At 46.2% G+C, this 18,847-nt stretch overlaps 1 protein-coding gene and 1 long non-coding RNA gene across 2 annotated transcripts in view; both read left to right on the top strand.

The window, feature by feature from the left end:
* The window catches only part of LOC125939928 (uncharacterized), a 233,164-nt gene that overhangs the window by 56,812 nt on the left and 157,505 nt on the right, over window positions 1-18,847 (top strand). The window lies entirely within an intron of this gene.
* On the top strand, window positions 4,099-18,465 carry LOC125940441 (uncharacterized). The gene is made up of 5 exons (XR_007463659.1): window positions 4,099-4,211; window positions 9,337-9,428; window positions 13,372-13,455; window positions 15,638-15,751; window positions 18,002-18,465. It is a non-coding gene; the product is annotated as an uncharacterized LOC125940441 (long non-coding RNA).

Consider the following 18,847-nt stretch of genomic DNA (forward strand, 5'->3'; position numbering starts at 1 on the left):
CGCCGACTGTATTTTGCCACGAGAGATGCAGAAGACATGCCAACACAAGCCAGGGAAACAACACAAGCAAAGATGCCGAACAGCTGACCACTAGCGATCAACAGTCAACACATTTACAGACGCCGATAAATTTTCTGGACACTGATAATCTCACGAACATCTTGAATAATCCACCAGTCGGAAGAAAACTAATTCAGATGGTAAAATTCATTATGTCGCTATGCCGTTATGTCATTATGATGGCCGATGCCGCTGGTGAGTTTCGCCTTCACCCATCGCGCATGCTGCAGCCCGATAAATCTCGCGAGTCGTGAATGGCAGATACCGCGCACACGGCATGACTGCGCAACACTGATTCTTTTGGATGCGCTAAGCAAAACCAGCTTAAAGCTTTAGATGCTTTACGGCCACACGCGAGCTTACGCCGTTCCATCCAGGAGATAAAAGTTGCGGCTTTATCACCCACTGACGTGATCTCCCACATGATCGGTGATGGTACTGGTATCGCTGCCGGTAGAAGTATTTTATATAAGGAAGAACATTCCACCTTGCCTGCCCCACTCCCCACCGGCTGGCTAGGCCTGAGCAGCACCATTTTGTTTACTAAAGCTGCAGTTTTGTAGTTTAGTGATGAGTGCGGGATACGTCGATGATTTCAAGCCACAATGTTCGAACCAATTTGTAATGGTGTTGAAATATTTGGGTATGCGGGATTGGTTGCCGGCCGTGGTGGCCTCATTTAGATTAGCCTACGTTAGGTGCTTGTTTACTCAGATTTAAAAGCAGGCTAAAAAATTTCAGGCAGTGAAAATCATTCCAGAGCACGTGCCAAACAGGCGGACGTTGAACACCAGGAATCTATCAAAACTTCGTGATGGTCGAGACCGTGGGATTATCTTGCATGTTCGCCCGCCATCGCACTGCACGAAGTGCAACCTTGTCGGCGCCATGGTGCCATTTTAGGCAGCACTTCGCAAATGTAGCTCGACGCTTTCTAGCTACACGAGCGCCTAACCAGCTATGTGCGGTACATCCGCAGATAAACTTGCTAGGTAGTCGCTCGCTTTAGTTTCTCGGCGAGTTATCAATACGAAATGTATTACAAGCATCGATGTATATATTAGGCGGTGTCCCAGAGATGTTGAATAGTCGACACAGGGTAAGGAAACTTGAAAAAATGTTTGGAATGCTCAGGCCTTCCTTAACAATATTCAGTGCCCCACATGTTTTTCGTCGAGTTTTGATTGAGCCAAAGGACCAGGTTTTCGAAACCAAGTGACGTGCGGCCCATTCCTTTTCTTTAGATCTTTCTTTAGAACAGGGCGCAATTGACACGGGCCCATTTTGCCCAAAATACTTACTTGCACCGGTCCTCAACAGGTAGCTTTCCAACAATTCCAAAATTTCCCCAACAGGTAGCTTACCAAGACATGCTCAGAGGGTCAAATTGCATTAAGCATGTCGTGTCGGAGCTTGCACAGAAAAAACACCTTCGGAATGGAGATGCTTAAAACTGTCACTTTTCATGCTGTGCTCACGTTCAATGAAGGCTTCAGGGACCAAGTAAACGTCGTGAAAGCATTTGGCATGTCACCAGAGCTCAAAACCATGATGTGGTTGATTGAGATGGACCGTCGCAGACTGTATTTTCACACGAGAAAAGCAAGCCAGGGAAACAAGACAACAAAGCTGTGACTTTGTCGATGACTATATGGCTGGTGGCTACTCGGCAAATGGCTGAGTGCATCTTGTATTAAAAAACGATAAAACATGTTTTTTTATATTTGAACCTCAATATCTCGAAATTAATTTTGTGTTAAATTTGCCCCTGTATCATGACAAAAACGTGTCCACATCGGTGGTTGTCGATGTCTAGAAGTAAATACGAATATTTCTTCACACATGATTATCGGCATGCAATAACTTTAATGTGGTTCGTAATATTTTATTTTATTTATTTTTAATTTATTGATCTTTGTTTGAATGCAATGAATGCAATGTACAGTCTGTGAGGTGTGCATCCCTATGTTGTCTTCTGGTAAGGCTTTAATATATCTATACGGCTCCTTTTCCAGCTTGAGCCCGCCTCATGACGTTTGTTGAGAACCTCCAGAGCAAGTGTGTTCTGATGGCTGCACCCGGACGTTCAGGACACTTTCCACGTCGCCGTGAGGAACGAACTCTTCGTTCTCGCGGGTACGGTCGTGCCAATTTGTCTGGGCCGTGAGTTGCATCTTGGTGGGTACCATTTCTGTGAACATATGTGCCTGGTCCCCCAGATGCAGCATGCATGGTGTGGACATGCAGCATCCTATCTGTTATCTGTGGCTGTGCTGCATTTATCGACACTGCGACCGTAGGACCCCCCTTCAATATCGCGGTAGCGAGGTTTCATCATAGTCCACGGCTTGAAGAGGTTATGTGCACGTTGCAAACTTTTGTCCATCATCAGGCTCTCTGTTTAGCAGGCAGGGTAGCAGGCAGGGGTCCGTGCGCATGCCCGATTTGTTTCATGAGAGCATGGCGTGTGGCATCACTATGGGCGTACAATGTGTGGTGCACGCGCTGCTCACTCAGGAGTGCCACGACTTGACGCCAGGCAGTGTTTGTTACTAGTGTGCATCCACGATATTCAGGGTTATTGTGGGTCATTGATGGATGTATTGTGTGCTGGCCATATCGCCGAGGAAGATTGGCAAGCACACGCTGCAGAGGGAATGCCATATGCATGGTTCTCTGCCAGTACTGATTTTATGCTTGATAGTTATACTGTAATATTTTGGTGGAGGTTCCATACTTGTCATTCGTATTCAATGTCGTCACTATGCTTTATATCTAGCGAAATAGTATTTCAGTTTTTAAGCTTTTTTTCTCCGTCGGTGGCATTTTTTGACGTACGATTTCATTTGCTGTAAAGATCTAGATAAGTGAGCTGACAGTTTTACGTGACGACTTGTGCAAATCTAAAGAAGGTAGGGGACTAACTTTGAGCAATAATGGCGGCACATCTACAATGTGCATCGCTAATTGATAGTAAAAATATAGCAGTGCTCATTGGCTTTCCTTTTCAGCGGAACTTTTGTGGTATACTGAATTTTCTCAGATAAGTAAGAACGGTTAACGCTGAACGTGTGGATGTCACCTTCGTATATGTCGCTGAGAGATTAGCACCTTCTTTCATAGTGCTGTGCACACAAACACAAATATGCAAATGTGGTGTGCCATATATTTGTGCAATGAGATCTCTACTGATTCAACAATTGATTGAAGGAAAATTTGGCAGCTTCGAATAGGGATCCCTAATTTGGCCCTGCAACAGTTTTTTCAGAATGGTAAATATACAAAACTGTATCGCAGACAGTGCTTCTTTTGACGCCTGAGCCGGACATTCCCAATTTTTATGCAGCGGGCAACCTAGTATGTTCTTGTAAAGATAGGCCACGCTTAGCTTCGTCACACCCCCGCCATCAAACTTAACATGACGCATAAGGGCTAAATGTGTGAGAATATCGCTATAAGTATTCCCTTTTTAGCAATGTTGTAGGATAAGATTTGTAAACACAGCGCGTGCCAAGCAGGCGGACGTCACCTTCGTATATCTCGCTCAAGGATGGGAACCAGCTTTTGTAGTTTTGTGTGCTGAAACCTATACAAACGTGCAAATGCGGTGTGCCATACATTTGTGCATCGTGTCCCTTATGACACAAGCAATTCATAGAAAGGAATAAATCGGGTATGAGAAATAAATCTGGTATCGAATAGGGATTCTAAAACGGGCCATTTTACACTTTTTGAGCGTGGTAAATAAATCCCGATTTCTATCCAGAGAGCAACGTGTTAATTTGTTGAAAAGATAAGTCCTGCTTAGCTGCGACTCGTGAACTCCCCATCGTCTCACTGGACATGAACGAACGCATTTTTCAAACACATGCATGCTGTAGCAGAGCAATACTTGAAATGAATTGAACGCAATGAATGCACGTTATGTTTATGCCAATACAAAGTTCTTGCATTGTCTAATGAAACTACAACTTGTGAGAAGTGCATCCTTGTGTTTGGTGAAGTTTTAATGGAATAATACGCCTTCTTTTCCAGCTTGAGGCTGCCTCGTGACGTTTGCCGACGACCTCGTGAGGGAGAAGGATCGCAAGACTGCTTCCTGACCTTAAAGACGCATGCCATGTCACCGTGGAATGAGTACTTGGTCATGGGTATGGTTCGGCCGATTTGTGTCTCTTGAGTTGCATGCTGGTGATCACCATTTCTCTGCACATAGGTGCCTGGTCTCGCAATTGCTGCATGGATTGGACGTCCAGTGTCGTATCTGTTGTGTGTTATCTGGGCCTATGCTGCATTTTTCGCAAGCCGTACAAAAGGCTCTCCCATGAGTAATGCTATATTGAGGTTTCATTGTATAGCTGAGGAGTTCGGGGCTTGAGGAGGTAATGTACAGATTGGAAGCGTTTGTCCATCATTCAGGCTCTTGTGGCAGGCAGGGACCCGTGAGTAGGCTTGGGTCGTTTCATAACCGCACGCCGTGTGACATCACTATTCGTCTCCTGGATTGTGTGGAGCACGGGCGGCTCAGTGACGATTACCTGCATGCACTTCACGCCAGGCAGTGTTACAGTGTACGTCCACAATTTTCTGGGTGTTCGTGGGTCAAGCAGGGATGCATTGTCTACTGGCCACCACCAAGAGGAAGATTGGCAAGGATGCGCTGTGGAAGGAGTGCCATATGCATGGCTCTCTGCCAGCACTGCATCGAAGTTTGATTGATGTGCTGTAAAATTTGGAGGTTGTTCACTTGTCATTCCTATTCATGGTCGTCACTATGCCTACCATCTAGGAAACAGCATTAGCGTTTGTACCTTTACGCCTGTGGGATGCTTTGCTTGGATGTCAGTAATGCGATCTCTTATTTCTTGTAATGATCCAGTAATTTACCTCACTCATTTATGAATATTTGTGTTCATCGACAAATAAGGTAGGGAACTTTGAACAAAAATAGTGGCACTCCTACCGCAGTTTGCCATGTGCATTGCGAACGTAGCAATGCGAGTCGCTACACTGCAAAATATATTAGGGGTCGATGGCTTTCCCTTCAAGCTGCAAAGTAATGTTTCTTCTGCACACAATGTTGTCAGCTAATTAATAATGATAAACATGGCGCATGTTAGCCAGGCGCAACCACCATCGTATATGACGCCAAGTGATGGGGAGCAGCTTTTGGACTTTAGTGCGATGAAACTTACACAAACGTGAAAATGCGGCATACCATGTATTTGTGCGATTAGATCTCAAATGATTCAGCAATTATTGGAAGTAAATCTCAGCATCGAATAAGGATCCTTAAATGGGCCCAGCGGCACGATTCGAGCATGGTAAGTTTATAATACTACACGGCAGACAGTGCTTTTCTAAAAGCCTGAGCCAAATATTCCAGACTTCTACGTAGCGGGGAACCAGGTATGCTGTTGTAAATGTAGGTCATATTTTCCTACAGCTTCGTCAAACCCCTGCCATCTAAATGAACATGTCGCAAGAGTGCTTTCATATTTGCTATATGTGTGAGAACGTCACGATCAGTGTTAACTTTCGGAGTGGTTCCCGGAATGGCACTAGAAATGGGGACACAAACTTTTTCTACTTCCTCTACGCGGTGACCCTCGCCTGCGCGTATTGAAATACTGTTTGCTGCAAACTATTTAATCTCGGGAGACCCGTCGTCCACCTGCGTGTACATTTTTAATATTTTTTAGAATACGAACGGCTCTTTCATGCACCCTGAACGCTGGTACGTTGCTGTTTTGCAAGTCGTACGACTGTCTGGCTCAGTATGGGCCAAATACGAAGCTACCGGCGCTCGGCGCACTTTGTCCACATCGCAGATTGTTTTGAAGATGAGGCCGGTGCGGGCGTGCACTTCAGTTTCTTTGTAGTTTTTTCTACAGATTGCTTCTTTGCAGGGTAGGTAGGCGGGCTAAGCAAGCCTGGTTTAACTCCCTGTTTTTTCTTGTCTCTTTCTCGCTCACCGAAACATAATGCATTTGTATACCGTTTCGTATTCCCTTTTTATTTGAAAGCCTTTGAAGTCTTTATTTTATTTATTTCTGTATCTTTACAGAAACGGTGACAGGAGCAAAAGGCATCGAGGCCTGACAGAGGCTCCTGCTCCGTTGAAAGTACAACAGCGAAAGCTTTCATGTAGCACAAAAGTAAATACAATAACGCCGTTTAAGATATTGTAACAAAGAAGACAGCATTGTCAACTAACAGATTACGTGATAAATAAACACAATTGAAATTATTCGCTGCTTTGTGACATGTAAGACATTGTTAATATGTAACATACACTCAATATTTTTTAAACATAAAAATACATCACAAATTGTCAACATGATAACCAGATAATCAAGGCGAAATCAATACTAAGTAAGATTGTACAGTGTTAGTACAAAATATCACAGGGAGCAAGCAACAAAAATTAACAATGTAGTAATTACAGCACGCATAAGGTATTATATAAGAAGTGAAATTGTGAGTTATATTTGATTTCATTTTCAAATAACAAGACCTTGATAGCATATTGTACTCCGTAGATCCCATACAATTCAGCAAGGCCAAGATTTGATAAGTTACATGTTGCCTGCCATAATTGGTTCTCGTCCGCGTAACTCTGATAGCTTTCCTACGTAGTAAATACTGATTTTGGGATTGTGACCCGTGAACATCAGAAAGTTTATCTTTTACATATTGTAAGAAATTATAATAGTAAATTTGGGAGGCGTTTAGTAGGTCATGTTTTATAAACAAAGGCTCTGTTCTCAAGAAAAATCTTGAGCTGTAGCTTATTGATGTGTAACCAGCTTTCCACAATTTGCACTTCAGATGTTTTGCATGTTAATGTCTAAATGACCATGCTGTTGTTGTGCCAAGCCGGCAATGAATATTTCATAACAGTCCAAACAATGCCACTGAACAAATGCACAACAATCGCGTTAAAATACAAGCTATTTGCAAAGCGGTTATAGTACTGGCTTGTTGACCTACTGAAAACAACGTACCGAAAAGTGGGAAACACTTTCTGCGAGTTGATGTTCTCAGCAAGGGACAAGGTTTAGGCATAATGGTATGCGTTTATCTGCAAGGCCTTCCTCCTTTTACTGTTTGTCATTCCTACTGTAGCTGTTAGCCTCTAGTTGGTCGGGATTTGTCATGTCCGCATGCGTGGTGCTCACACAGAAATGTGGGCCTATCCCAGATGGTGTGAGTGCACAGTGTGGCGATTCTCCAAAGGCCTTCCTATGACATCATCTGGTGACATAACTTGAAGACGTCATCGCCTGCCGTCACGGTTCACGTGATTACGTCATCCGGCGATATCGTCACGTGACGATGCCAGTGGTGTCATGTCGTGACGAGTTGTAGGCGAAAGTAACGTACGGCAAAGTAGCGTCCCAATCGCGGTGATCGGCGGACTTACATTGAAAGCATATCGGTCAGAGTTCGGTTCAGGCGCTCTGTGAGGCCATTCGTTTGCGGGTGATAAGCAGTTGTGAGCTTGTGGTGGGTAAGGAACGAAGGATGTCATCGATGACGCGAGACAAAAAAGTATCGGCCTTGATCGGTCAGAAGCTGCCGAGGAGCACCGTGATGCAGGATGATGTTATGAAGGAGAAAATCGGCGATATCCGTAGCGCAGCTGGTTGGGAGGGCACGGGTAAGGGCGTATCGCGTCGCGTAGTCGGTCGCGACGGCGACCCACTTGTTGCCTGATGTCGAGGTTGGAAAGGGCCAAGAAAGTCAAGCCCAACACGAAAGAACGGTTCGGCGGGAATGTCTATGGGATGAAGCAGGCCGGCAGGTAACATAGCTGGCTTCTTGCGGCGCTGGCATTTGGCCCAGCTAGCGACATATCGTTGGACGGAGCGATAGAGACCAGGCCAGAAGAAACGGCGCCTGACGCGATCATAAGTGCGGGTGACACCAAGGTGACCAGCAGTGGGCTCATCGTGACGCTGGCGAAGGACATCTGACTGCAGATGGGCAGGCACGACAAGGAGGCGTTCAGGGCCCTCAGGATGCATATTATGGCGGTATAAGGTGCCGTCCTGAAGGAAGAACAAGTGGAGGGAAGGGTCGGGTGTGGCGAAGTTGAGACTGTCGATGATAGACCGTAAAGCCGAGTCGCGGCGTTGTTCGTCCCGTATATTAACGAGGTCCGAGATGGACAAGACGCAGGCGTCGGTGTCTTTCTCGGTGACGTCAGGGGAATCCACGGGATGCCGACAGTCGGCATCTTTATGAAGCTGACCGGACTTGTGCACCACTGAAAACGAGTATTCTTGGAGGCGCAGAGCCCAACGACCAAGGCGTCCTGTAGGGTCCTTGAGCGAAGAAAGCCAACAGAGGGCGTGATGATCAGTTACGACGGTAAAGGTGCGGCCAAACAGGTAGGGACGAAATTTGGCGACAGCCCAGACAAGAGCAACACTCTCTCGTTCCGTGATGGAGTAATTCTCCGGTGTGGACAGGAGGCGGCTAGCGTACGCAATAAAACAGTCGTGGCCGCTCTGACGCTGTGCGAGGACGGCACCGATTCCATGGCCGCTGGCATCTGTGCGAAGTTCCGTCGGTGCAGTCTGATCAAAATGCGCTAAAATATGGGAAGTCGTGAGGGCATTGATAAGTGCCGAAAAGGCAGCAGCTTGGGGTAAGCCCCATGCAACGCCGGCGCCTCCTTTGTTGCAACGCGATTTCACCGGCTCCTCCTTTAACGTCATGACAGATACAAGAGGCGAACGCTTGCAACTGTGGCGCCGGTGGCGCGTCGCCACGCCGTGGTAACTCGATCAGACGACGCCAGAAGCCCGGCGATCGGCGCTGCCAGCTGCGGTGGTCGCTAGGCAACGGCTCAGCTCGCGGCCACCGGCCACAGCAAAACGGCAAGATTGCGGCCAATGTAGCTCTCGCTACAAAAATATCCCTGTTTTTTCTTGTCTCTTTCTCGCTCACCGAAACATAATGCATTTGTATACCGTTTCGTATTCCCTTTTTATTTGAAAGCCTTTTTTATTGAAAGCCAACGTGAGCGCAATCAAATTTTTCCGTAATCATGTTTTCATTCGTCTCCTTGTACTGCCCCATTCATGATTATGTGACTTGGACTGACGGAATTGACTAAAATATCCAGCGCCTCCAATTATTATCGCAATCAATGTGATGCCCAAGCGATAGCTCGAGAGATGTCAGTAATAGTAGGACCGCATTGAAACTGTTTCGTTGCAGTATCTGACATTTTGCGTTTGTTCTTGATGGAATTTATCTCCACAGGACCTTTGTGGGGCCGCTCTACAACGTGCAGACAGTGATACGCTGTAATGACGGTGCGACGACTCCAGTGGGCAGTTGACATTCTCGGAAAGGTTGGTTCCTTTGTGCTCTGCTTACAAACTGCGAGGCCCTCCTGTGTGGAGACTAAAATTTTCGCCTCCACAAGGTTGGTTCCTTTGACCTTTGTGGTTGGTTGGCTGGAAAGGTTGGTTCCTTTTTTGAACTTTGTGGTGAGCTTATAAATTGGGAAGCCCTCCTTCCCTGTGGATACTAAAATTTTAGTCTGGTGTAATAAATGTGGCGTAGATTATAGCTGATAAGCATGTGAAGCAAGATGTGACAAAGTACGGCCTTAGCTAAAATTCAAGTGCTCGAAAGCGTTACTATGGAGGCAAACATGCAAATGGGATGGTACGAGCAACGTTTTAAAAGTAGGCAGCTTAATTAGGTAACGGAAATAAGTGCTCACAAGAAACAGGTTCGCTCGGAATTGGACCGATACGCCAACGTCGTACACGTCTGCTTTCGTTTTTTTGACACTTGGAAAAGCCCGCGGACTTCAGTGATCCCTACTGCGGGCTCATTTTTAGAGGCATGGGAAATCGACGTGATACGTATTTCGACATGATTGCTTCTCTTTCGAGCAGGCAAGGCTAATATCTCGCGAAGCAACTGTTAAGGAATTTCCTATAATTCACTAATTCGCTTGTAAGCAGGAATCCTGGGAGCATGTGTTAATACAAAACTGACGCGCCACTTTCGAGACAAACGCCTTCAAAAGATGCGGCGTATGCATTGGCCTTCCACTTTACGCTTATGGTGACTGAGTTTTTCAATATTCCCGATAAAGTTTAACTAATAATGCAGAAATGAAGCTGCAATTTATATAAACTGGCAATGAGAGGCACAAATCAACTTTTGTGAACGTCACCTGCTTAGCCACCTCAGACCTCATACGACAACCTATATTAAAGACCATCTGGGGCTTTACGGGCCACAACCATGACATGAATATCAGGTGCGCCGTAGTGGATGACTCCACTACGGTTCTTTAGTTCTTCGTGCACCCAACACACAGTACATGGGCGTTTTCGCATTTCGCCCACATCGAAATGTGGCCGCGGCCGCCGGAATTTCATCCCGTGACCTCGTGCTTAGCAGCGCAATGCCAAAGCCATTAAGCAGCCATGGCGGCTCAAAGTGTAGCCTTCGTTAGATTTCTATGCTTTGCAAAGAAATCGACAAAGTTGATTATTCGCGATTATTCAAAGAATTCTTGGACTTTTTTTACATAGATCGAATTTGAAGAATTGCCTTTGACAGATAACCCTCGTATTGCCAGATTTCGAGGTCAGGTGCTACGAAGGCAGTTTTCTCGCGGTCCATGTAATCTACTGAGATTTTCTAATAGCCTGATCGAAGGTCTATGGATGAAAAGTACTGCGCTCCGTGCAGGCAGTCCAAAGCGTCATCGGTACCATTGCGCGTGATTTTGTTAAAGGTGTCGGTAATCGACACAAAAGCGCCAACCCACCCGCCGTAAAGTGGGTCAGTTAGCTTAGGCGTTGCGTTGCGAAGCACGAGATCACCGGGACTGAATCCCGGCCGTGGGGGCCGCATTTCGATGGAGATGAAATGCAAGAACGCCCGTGTGCTTGCGTTGTAGTGCACGTCAAAGAACCCCAGGTGGTCAAAATTAATCCGGAGCCCTCCACTACGGCGTGCCTCATAATCAGAACTGGTTTTGGCACGTAAAACAACAGAAATAAGAAAGACCTGCCGTCCTTCTTGACAAGGGCCACAGGGGACGCCCACGGACTGTAAGATGGCTCGATAACGCCTTTAGTCAACATCTTATCGACTTTTCGTTGTGTCATTGGTTCTTCAACATCTGAAATACGGTAAGGGCGGCGGCGTATCGGATTGGAGTCTCCGGTGTAAGTACAATGGGTGACCACCGATGTCTGGGCTAAAGGGTGGCATTCAAGGTAAAAAATGTTGCTGTAAGTTTTCAAGAGATAGCGGAGGTCAGCAGATGCTCCAGGAAGGTCAGGTATAGTCATCTTGCAAAGTTAGTCGGTGACTAGAGTAGGTGAATCGGAGGTTCTTGTAGAGGGCGACAGAACTGCTGCGTCAAAAGCCAATATCTCGCAATCATTGACAGGCAAAATGTCACGGTGCTAACAGGTAAAATTGAGGAGAGGGACCGAAGTACGATTCACTAATAGTAATCACGGTTTGGGGAAGGGTCAAATTGTTTTCAAGGAATATGTCAGCGGTGTGACATAACACATAAGACGCCGTCAGGAGCAGATGGAAACGACATTAGTGACGTACGTAGTGGCTTGAGGCGACAGGCAGATGAGATGCCTTCATCATAGTATAACCGTGCATGGCTGTGCGACTGGTGTATTATAGCAGTGTGGGGTAGCTCAAGCTGAATGACACTAGACGCGCAGTCAAAGATGGTGGAATAGTGCGACAAAAAGTCACCGCAAGCCGAGTATAATGTCGTAGGGGCATTGTTCTAAAACAGCAAATAACATTTGTTAGGCGCCCCGCGATGCCTTTGCAAGCACAGTACTGTACCGTTACATGAGCAGGTTGAGAGCATCGTCAGCGATTCCCTTCAGTATTTGCCCATCCTTGCCTGACTCAGCCATATCGCTCTCGGCTTTACAGCACAGTCAGCATGTCCTGGATGTAGGATACGTACGATTCAGTGGATGTTTGAAAGGGGGTGCCTTAGTTAGGATAGATGACACTTTAGTTCAGTGAGATAGGTAAACTTACCAGAAGCAACATACATGGCCGTTCGCGAGCGATAAGCAGGGTGAAGAGCTGAAAACGTTGGCGCACATATGTTCATGCTCATACCGCGGCAGACGCCCCATGCCATCCCTTGACAGTCGTGCACTTCCACACTCTGAAACAGTGGACATTCAGAAATTCTTCGGTGCACCACGCGAGCGCTCATACCTCCATGTGGTAGTGACCTCCCGGGTGGCCTTACCCGTCAAAGGAGGTATCGCTCCGAAGAGTTTGCGTTAGGGCGGCTGTCACACCGTGCATCCGCACGCAGTGGGGTTGCACGGTGAGACAGCCGTATACTATGGACGTGACGGGGTCTGCAATCAGCTCGTCGGAGTCATCTCAGAGCCGTGTGGGTCTCCACCCTAATCGGCCGCCACACTTACACTAGTGGATTTTTGGCCCTCATCATCGCTCGTTATTGGACGTTATACAAGAGACAAAGCTTAACAATCATGTGTAACACTTCCTTTTGATGCCGTAAGGCAAACTAACGCAAAACAGTGCGTGCTGCTAACTTTTGTACGTCAAGCGGCTCTTGTGGCAGGAGGGGGGTCCATGATACAGGTGGGTCGTCACGATGACAGTGCCGTGGGACAACACTATGGGACTACCGCCATGCGCCGTGCATGGGCTGACAAGAGGAGGGCCAGGCCTGCACCAGTAGGTGGCGCTACTAGCTTGCACGCAACATTGTTGTACACGCTACTGCTCGAACTTTGCTTTAAAATTGGCAGTTTTGCCTGAGGGGCAAAGCACCGAATGCGGTAGCATGGTTCAGCGTTGCGCTTGAAGTTATCGGACGGTGATGCGACATACGTGGTTGCGCTAAAATTTCTGGCACTCTAAAAAGCTTTAACATTCCGTGTAGGCGGCGATTTCAAGTCACAGCCCATAGAGAATGGAGGGGGAAATGAGAACGGTGTCGCCGCAAGGCATTTCAGCATCGGGAATGTCCTCGTGGGCTACTGGAAAAAGCAGCACAAGCTGCTTGCTATGAATCGAACGCACGTCGCCTTTCAGGGGCGGCATACGAAAATTTTGTTGCTAATTTGGTGTGCCTATAAATTGCGGTTATATAAGTGTGCCTATAAGTTACATCTAACGCAACAAAAAAACCCTAATTTACCAATACCGCAAAATGGCGTTCCAAACTACGCGTCGTTAGTTTTTTTTAAAATACCATTTGCTTATTATGCGGTCAACTCGTATATATATTCACAGGATCATTCTTGGGCCACTCATCAACTTGCAAGAATATCCGGGGTGACGGCGCAGGCACCGACGGGCCATCTACGTGATTGAAAGGTATGCTGTTGGAACCTCTATTTCGGAATTTTGCCAAATGACAATTTTGGCCACTATGCGTCTCTGTTCAAAAATGACACGCAATCGAAGGCCTTTCAGATGCTTGTATGCAGCAGGTAGCATTCTCCTGCGAAGCCGAAGATAGTGTGAAAGGTCTCGCTCTCCATCACTACCCGTGAATCGTTGCATATTTTTGGTCTATCCCTCGCACACCATGATGATGACGGGAAGGCTGTGACGGTAGCTTGACATTATTTCGACAGTACAGATTTATTTCATGCAAGAAGTCCGCTTTAGCAGACGCGGTAGCAGACGTAGTTTCTTACAATATGCATCGCACCACCCCTGTGAGCAAACTTAAAACACCCGTATACTGTTGTACTAAATTGGGACCAAGTGCATTTCTCTGTGCTGTGCCCGCCTAAATGCTTTCCTACGTGTCCCACACTGCTTATTGTTATTTTGCGGTGTGCTTCAAGGAAAATGCCAGAGCATGCAAGGATTCGATGGTTATCTGATCGTCATTCATATCTCTGCGGCGACAACCAGTCGATTATATGGCACGTTATGAATCCTTGTTTCTTTAGCACAAGTGGAGCATTAGGAGCAAATAACCAGTTCATCCGCGTATTTGGGACTTATTGGTGAGTGCGAATAATACTGTAGCCAGAAACATCAGGTTGTTTTAGCGAGGTAACACTCACGACTACGTAACACTTAGGTCTACCTGGTTATTTATCGCATCTTTAGTATTTCTCGCTTTATCAGGCACAGTCGGCTATTTGAAATTTATATTTACCAAGAGTAAATATATTCAATTCGAATACTGAATGTAATAGCGCAATATTCGATTCGTCATTTGAATGTTTGAAACATTCGCACACCCTTAAAGTGACTTTCGATTGTGGAAAATAGTACTTTGGAAGATGTCGGTTCAGGTCACCAGCTGGCAACAGGGCTGCTTTGGCATGTGGTCAGGTAGCCAGAGAGAGAGAGAGAAATAACATTTATTAGGCCCAAGGGCTAAGGCCTCCGGCCGGGCATCTTCGTAGGCTCACGCCACCTGGCCGAGCACGCTCTTAACGTGCTGCACCCGAAGCGGCCGCCATAGCTTTTCCAAACATTTGTGGGGGAGGTGTCAACAGCTCCTAATTGCTGAGACGCTCGTTTGGTCGTAGTCTCGAAAGTATGTTTTTATGAACGTGGAGTTGGCGGGGAAATGCTATAAGGTGTCTGTATCTGATCGTTAGACCCCGCAGTGTTTACATGTAGGGGAGCCTAAGCTCCTGTTAAATGAACGCGTAAAGTGTGGTGCGAGTAATGTATGTGTTTCAGCTTTTCGAATGTTTGAGGCATCCTCCCTCGAATGGGTGCAGGATGGTGATGAGAAGTGCGAGGTTTCAAAATATGCAGCCGTTCATTGCGCTGGATATTTCCACTCTTTTCTGGGGTTTTAAGTGTCTTCAGCAGGCCAAACGATAGGAGGTCCCGGATTTTCTGCGCGGAAGAGCTGGGGTGCCTTTAACTTCCCTCGCAATATATATATATGAGGAATTTTGTCTATAAGGGTAGGTTATCAAAAAGCGAAGGCGCTGTTACTGCCACCAATTCGCGTCTCTAGGCGCCGTCATGCCCCACTACCACTGCTTTGCTGTTTTCGGCATTATGACTGCTTTCTTTATGGTATGTGTTTTTATCGCCGGTCTCCTGCATATTTCTTGTTGCCGAACGGTGTTTTGGATTCTTTCCCGGGTGAATATTTTTAGGAATGAGTTCTTTTATCCATGGCATATCATCCCATAGCGTTAATGTCGGCACAACTGGGGTAAGAGAGCGGTTGCGTATCCGAGTGTGTGAGTATTCGTCGACGCTAACGAGACGATTGAAGTTTGCGTCTAATTGTGGATGTCTATTCCGTCTTCTATTGTGTTAATTATTGTAAAGGTACATGAATATAGCAGATAGTTTTGCTGTCATTGTGACTTCGTTTAAAAAGGTTTGTCGGTAGGCATTGTGGGAGCTGCTGCTTTGTGGCAGATCCGAGAATGTGGTGACGGCAGCTCGAGAGGTGTCGGCTCTTACGACTGTATTATGTGCCAGTGAACAGAGGTATTTTGCGGTGTTTGACAGTGATGTTGCTGGCTCTCCAATATCTGGCGTGTTGATGAAATTCTCTCCGCAGGATGTTTGCTGGGCCACTCTACAACGTGCAGGTACATCTGCCCTGTAATGACGGTGACGCCGACAGTGGGGCTAGTGGACGTTCTCGGAGGTGTTCTTTGCATTGATATTTGTGGTGAGCTTGCAGTTTGCCAGTTCAATTCTTTTTTTTTTTTTTGCAGTCGTCTTGAGCACGAGTGGATGCTCTTGCGAAAAAGTGCGGTTAAAGCCACCAAAACGTCCTAAGGCCAAACAGCCAGGTTCCCGCAGGAGGCAATTTTGTGCCACTTTGGTTCATTTCGGTCACCACGACACGAGGGGCGTTTAGTGGGAGGGGCTCAACCTCATGAAAGCCATGGATGGTTTTTTCGTTTTGTTGAGATGGCATCATTATTTCTTGCTAGGTCATACATAATATATTGGCGATTTCCGTGGAGCATGGCATTGGGATGTGCAGTTATGTTTTTATTGCGATAGCAATTATATGGACACTTCAAGCGGATTTTTGCCATCGGCGTCGCCGTCGCTGTCGCCTTGAGGTTCCGTATAGAGTCCAACGGCGGTGAAATTGTCGCCGCGCGCCGTATGCTGTATGTGCGAGTGAAAGTGCGTGAGGGACGCACGCTTTCACGGGGAGCGAACGCACGGAGGAGAGCAAACGCGACTTCTTCCGTCGTGCGAAAGGCTGTGGGGGGACGGGAGGGAGGGGAGGCAACTTTCAACTGCGGCACCGAATGCGTGTATATATAAAACGTTGCGAGGCGAGAAGGTGGTAAAGACTTCCGACGCTGCTCGACGAGTGTCCCGTTCTGATCTCGTCGAAAACCTTCGAGCCGCCCCCAGAGGCACCGGCAACAGTCACCAACGCCGCGCGCGTTCGGTGCGAACGTGGGCAAAACGCCGATTGCGTCGACAACAGTTCGGCGCGTTGCTGGTGCTGCTGCATGTTCAAGTTTATACAGCTGATAAAACTACTATCACTACTATATTTCACTGTGCCTCATAATCAGAACTGGTTTTGGCACGTAAAAACAAATTCGCTATAGCAATATTCACTATAGCAGACCCAACATAGTCGCAGCTTCGTCGGCTTCCATCTTCATAGCAGTGGAAGGGCCCTGAGTGTTTTTTTTTTACGTTTTGCTGTACGCAAGTAATTCCGAAATGCAGGCGGGCGAGTAACACTAATGTTCGGCCCGCTGAAGAGACATTCGTGAAATTGTTTACTGCGCCATGATTTAGGACCATTCCTACAGCAGAACAAATCGGCAGCAAATTGCTCCCTCACTGGGCCTTTTATTTCAGGAAATTTACGCAAACAATTGGTGCTATAGGTAACAAATAGGTGTTATTTGTGGGACCTTACTGGTATTGAATCAAATGTGTTTTTCATGTAGCTGTATGCACATAGCTGTATGCAGTTAAACGAGTGATACGCTTGTTTGGCCGGGAGAAGAGACTTTCGTGAAATTGCTTCCTGCATTTAGGACCACCCCTTGAAGGAAGGAATTCGAAGAAAACAACTCTCATTCGGCCTTTGTTGGTAGAAATTCACTATTGGTGCAATAGCTGACAAATTTTTTAGCTGTCGTGTATTGAGACCTACTGGTACTAATACAAACGTGTTTATCCCGTAAGCGACAAAAAGCTGTACTCATAGAGAAGAAATAGAACGTGTCGAGCTATAATAAGTTCCGTATAAAAACAATAGGATTGCTGTATCGGGACTAATAACATAATTGATTAGTATTAATGCTCTTACAATTTTTCATCGGGCTTGCTGGTGTTATATTGGCATTCTGGGTACCTCCTAGTAAATCTGCAGATGCTAATCACTCTGATTAGCATCTGCATCGTGCTTACTTATCTACTGCCAAGTTGAACGAAGAGTTTTTTATGATAAGTGCTTTGTACGTGGATGTTCTTGCGCTGTGGCCCCTGACGGTCAAGTGTCGTTCTTAGTTTGCATCCGTGTTCATGGTGGTTGTTCTTCAATCCAGCGCCTCATGCGCCGATTCCGGACAGTAGTAAGCGAGCGGGGGAGTATTTTGAAGAGCTAACTGTGAATTTAAAGGATGATTTATTAGATTTAATAGAATTGTAATGGACCTAAAGACCTCCTTGAGGTCTTCCTTGAGAAAATAGAGTTAAGACATGCGTTCTGTATGCTATGTTTCATGACATCTGTTTGTCAAATTTTGAGGCTTTAAAAAATCTCGATTTAACAATCTCGAATATTCAACTTAAACAGATATTGAAGTAGATCGTTTTTTCTCACATATATTGGCAATAACGAATATGTGCTTCAACAAATATCTCATATATCATAGCTATTTATGTTTCGGATTCGACTTTGTCTGAGGTGTTGAACAATTTTACCTCGCAGTGTTATTGTGGGCCGCTCTACAACGTGCAGGGAAAGACATGATGTCGACGACGGCGCAGACACCCGCTCACAGTTTTTGGAGAGGTTCGTTGCACTTGCATTTGTGGCGAGCTTCTAATCTGAGAGGTTGTCGCTTTCTGCAGTCATCCTGGGTAAAAAAAAGTGAATGCTTTTGTGAAAAAGTGCAGTAAAGGCCACCCAATAGTTTGGGCACGGATCAGCCACCACTTTCTGAAGGAGGCAATTTAGTGCCAATTTCGTTGTTTTTGCCCACCGCGATGTGAGCACTGCTCAGTCAAACGGGCCGAATCGCATGAATGCAACCGAACATTTATCTCTCAACCGTCAGGTTGCAGGAGTTTTGATCTGCTGCGTCATACCCCTTACTGTAGAACGTTACTTAGCGTGAAACGACTTCATAAGGGGTAAATGATCATGCAGTAAATATATGATCCCTCATGCAGGTGGATTCCCTCACTAACGTTTCGAATAATTGTAAGCCTGTAAAGCATATTGCTTTTGCAGTGAACAAATATTTGCACAAAACCTATACGTGCGATGCACGTGCTAATATTGCCGATGCCAAACTGATCTTGATGTGCCAATTATTACAGCAGTGTAGAGGGCATAGCACTGCACCCGAAATACTGCTTAACGACCACATAGCAATCACGTCAAAATCGGCAAGCTCATGGCAGATAGGATACATGAATAGCTTGTTCATGTTACTAATAGTAAAAATGAATTTCTGCAAGACTTATAGTGGGGCCACTAGACAACGTGCTGAAGAGCGATACACTCGGAGAATGTGTTCGTAGCAGGGAATGAAGGTTGGACCCGCTGTTA

Source organism: Dermacentor silvarum, chromosome 9 (assembly GCF_013339745.2).
Source record: "Dermacentor silvarum isolate Dsil-2018 chromosome 9, BIME_Dsil_1.4, whole genome shotgun sequence".
NCBI classification, from domain to species: Eukaryota; Metazoa; Arthropoda; class Arachnida; order Ixodida; family Ixodidae; genus Dermacentor; species Dermacentor silvarum.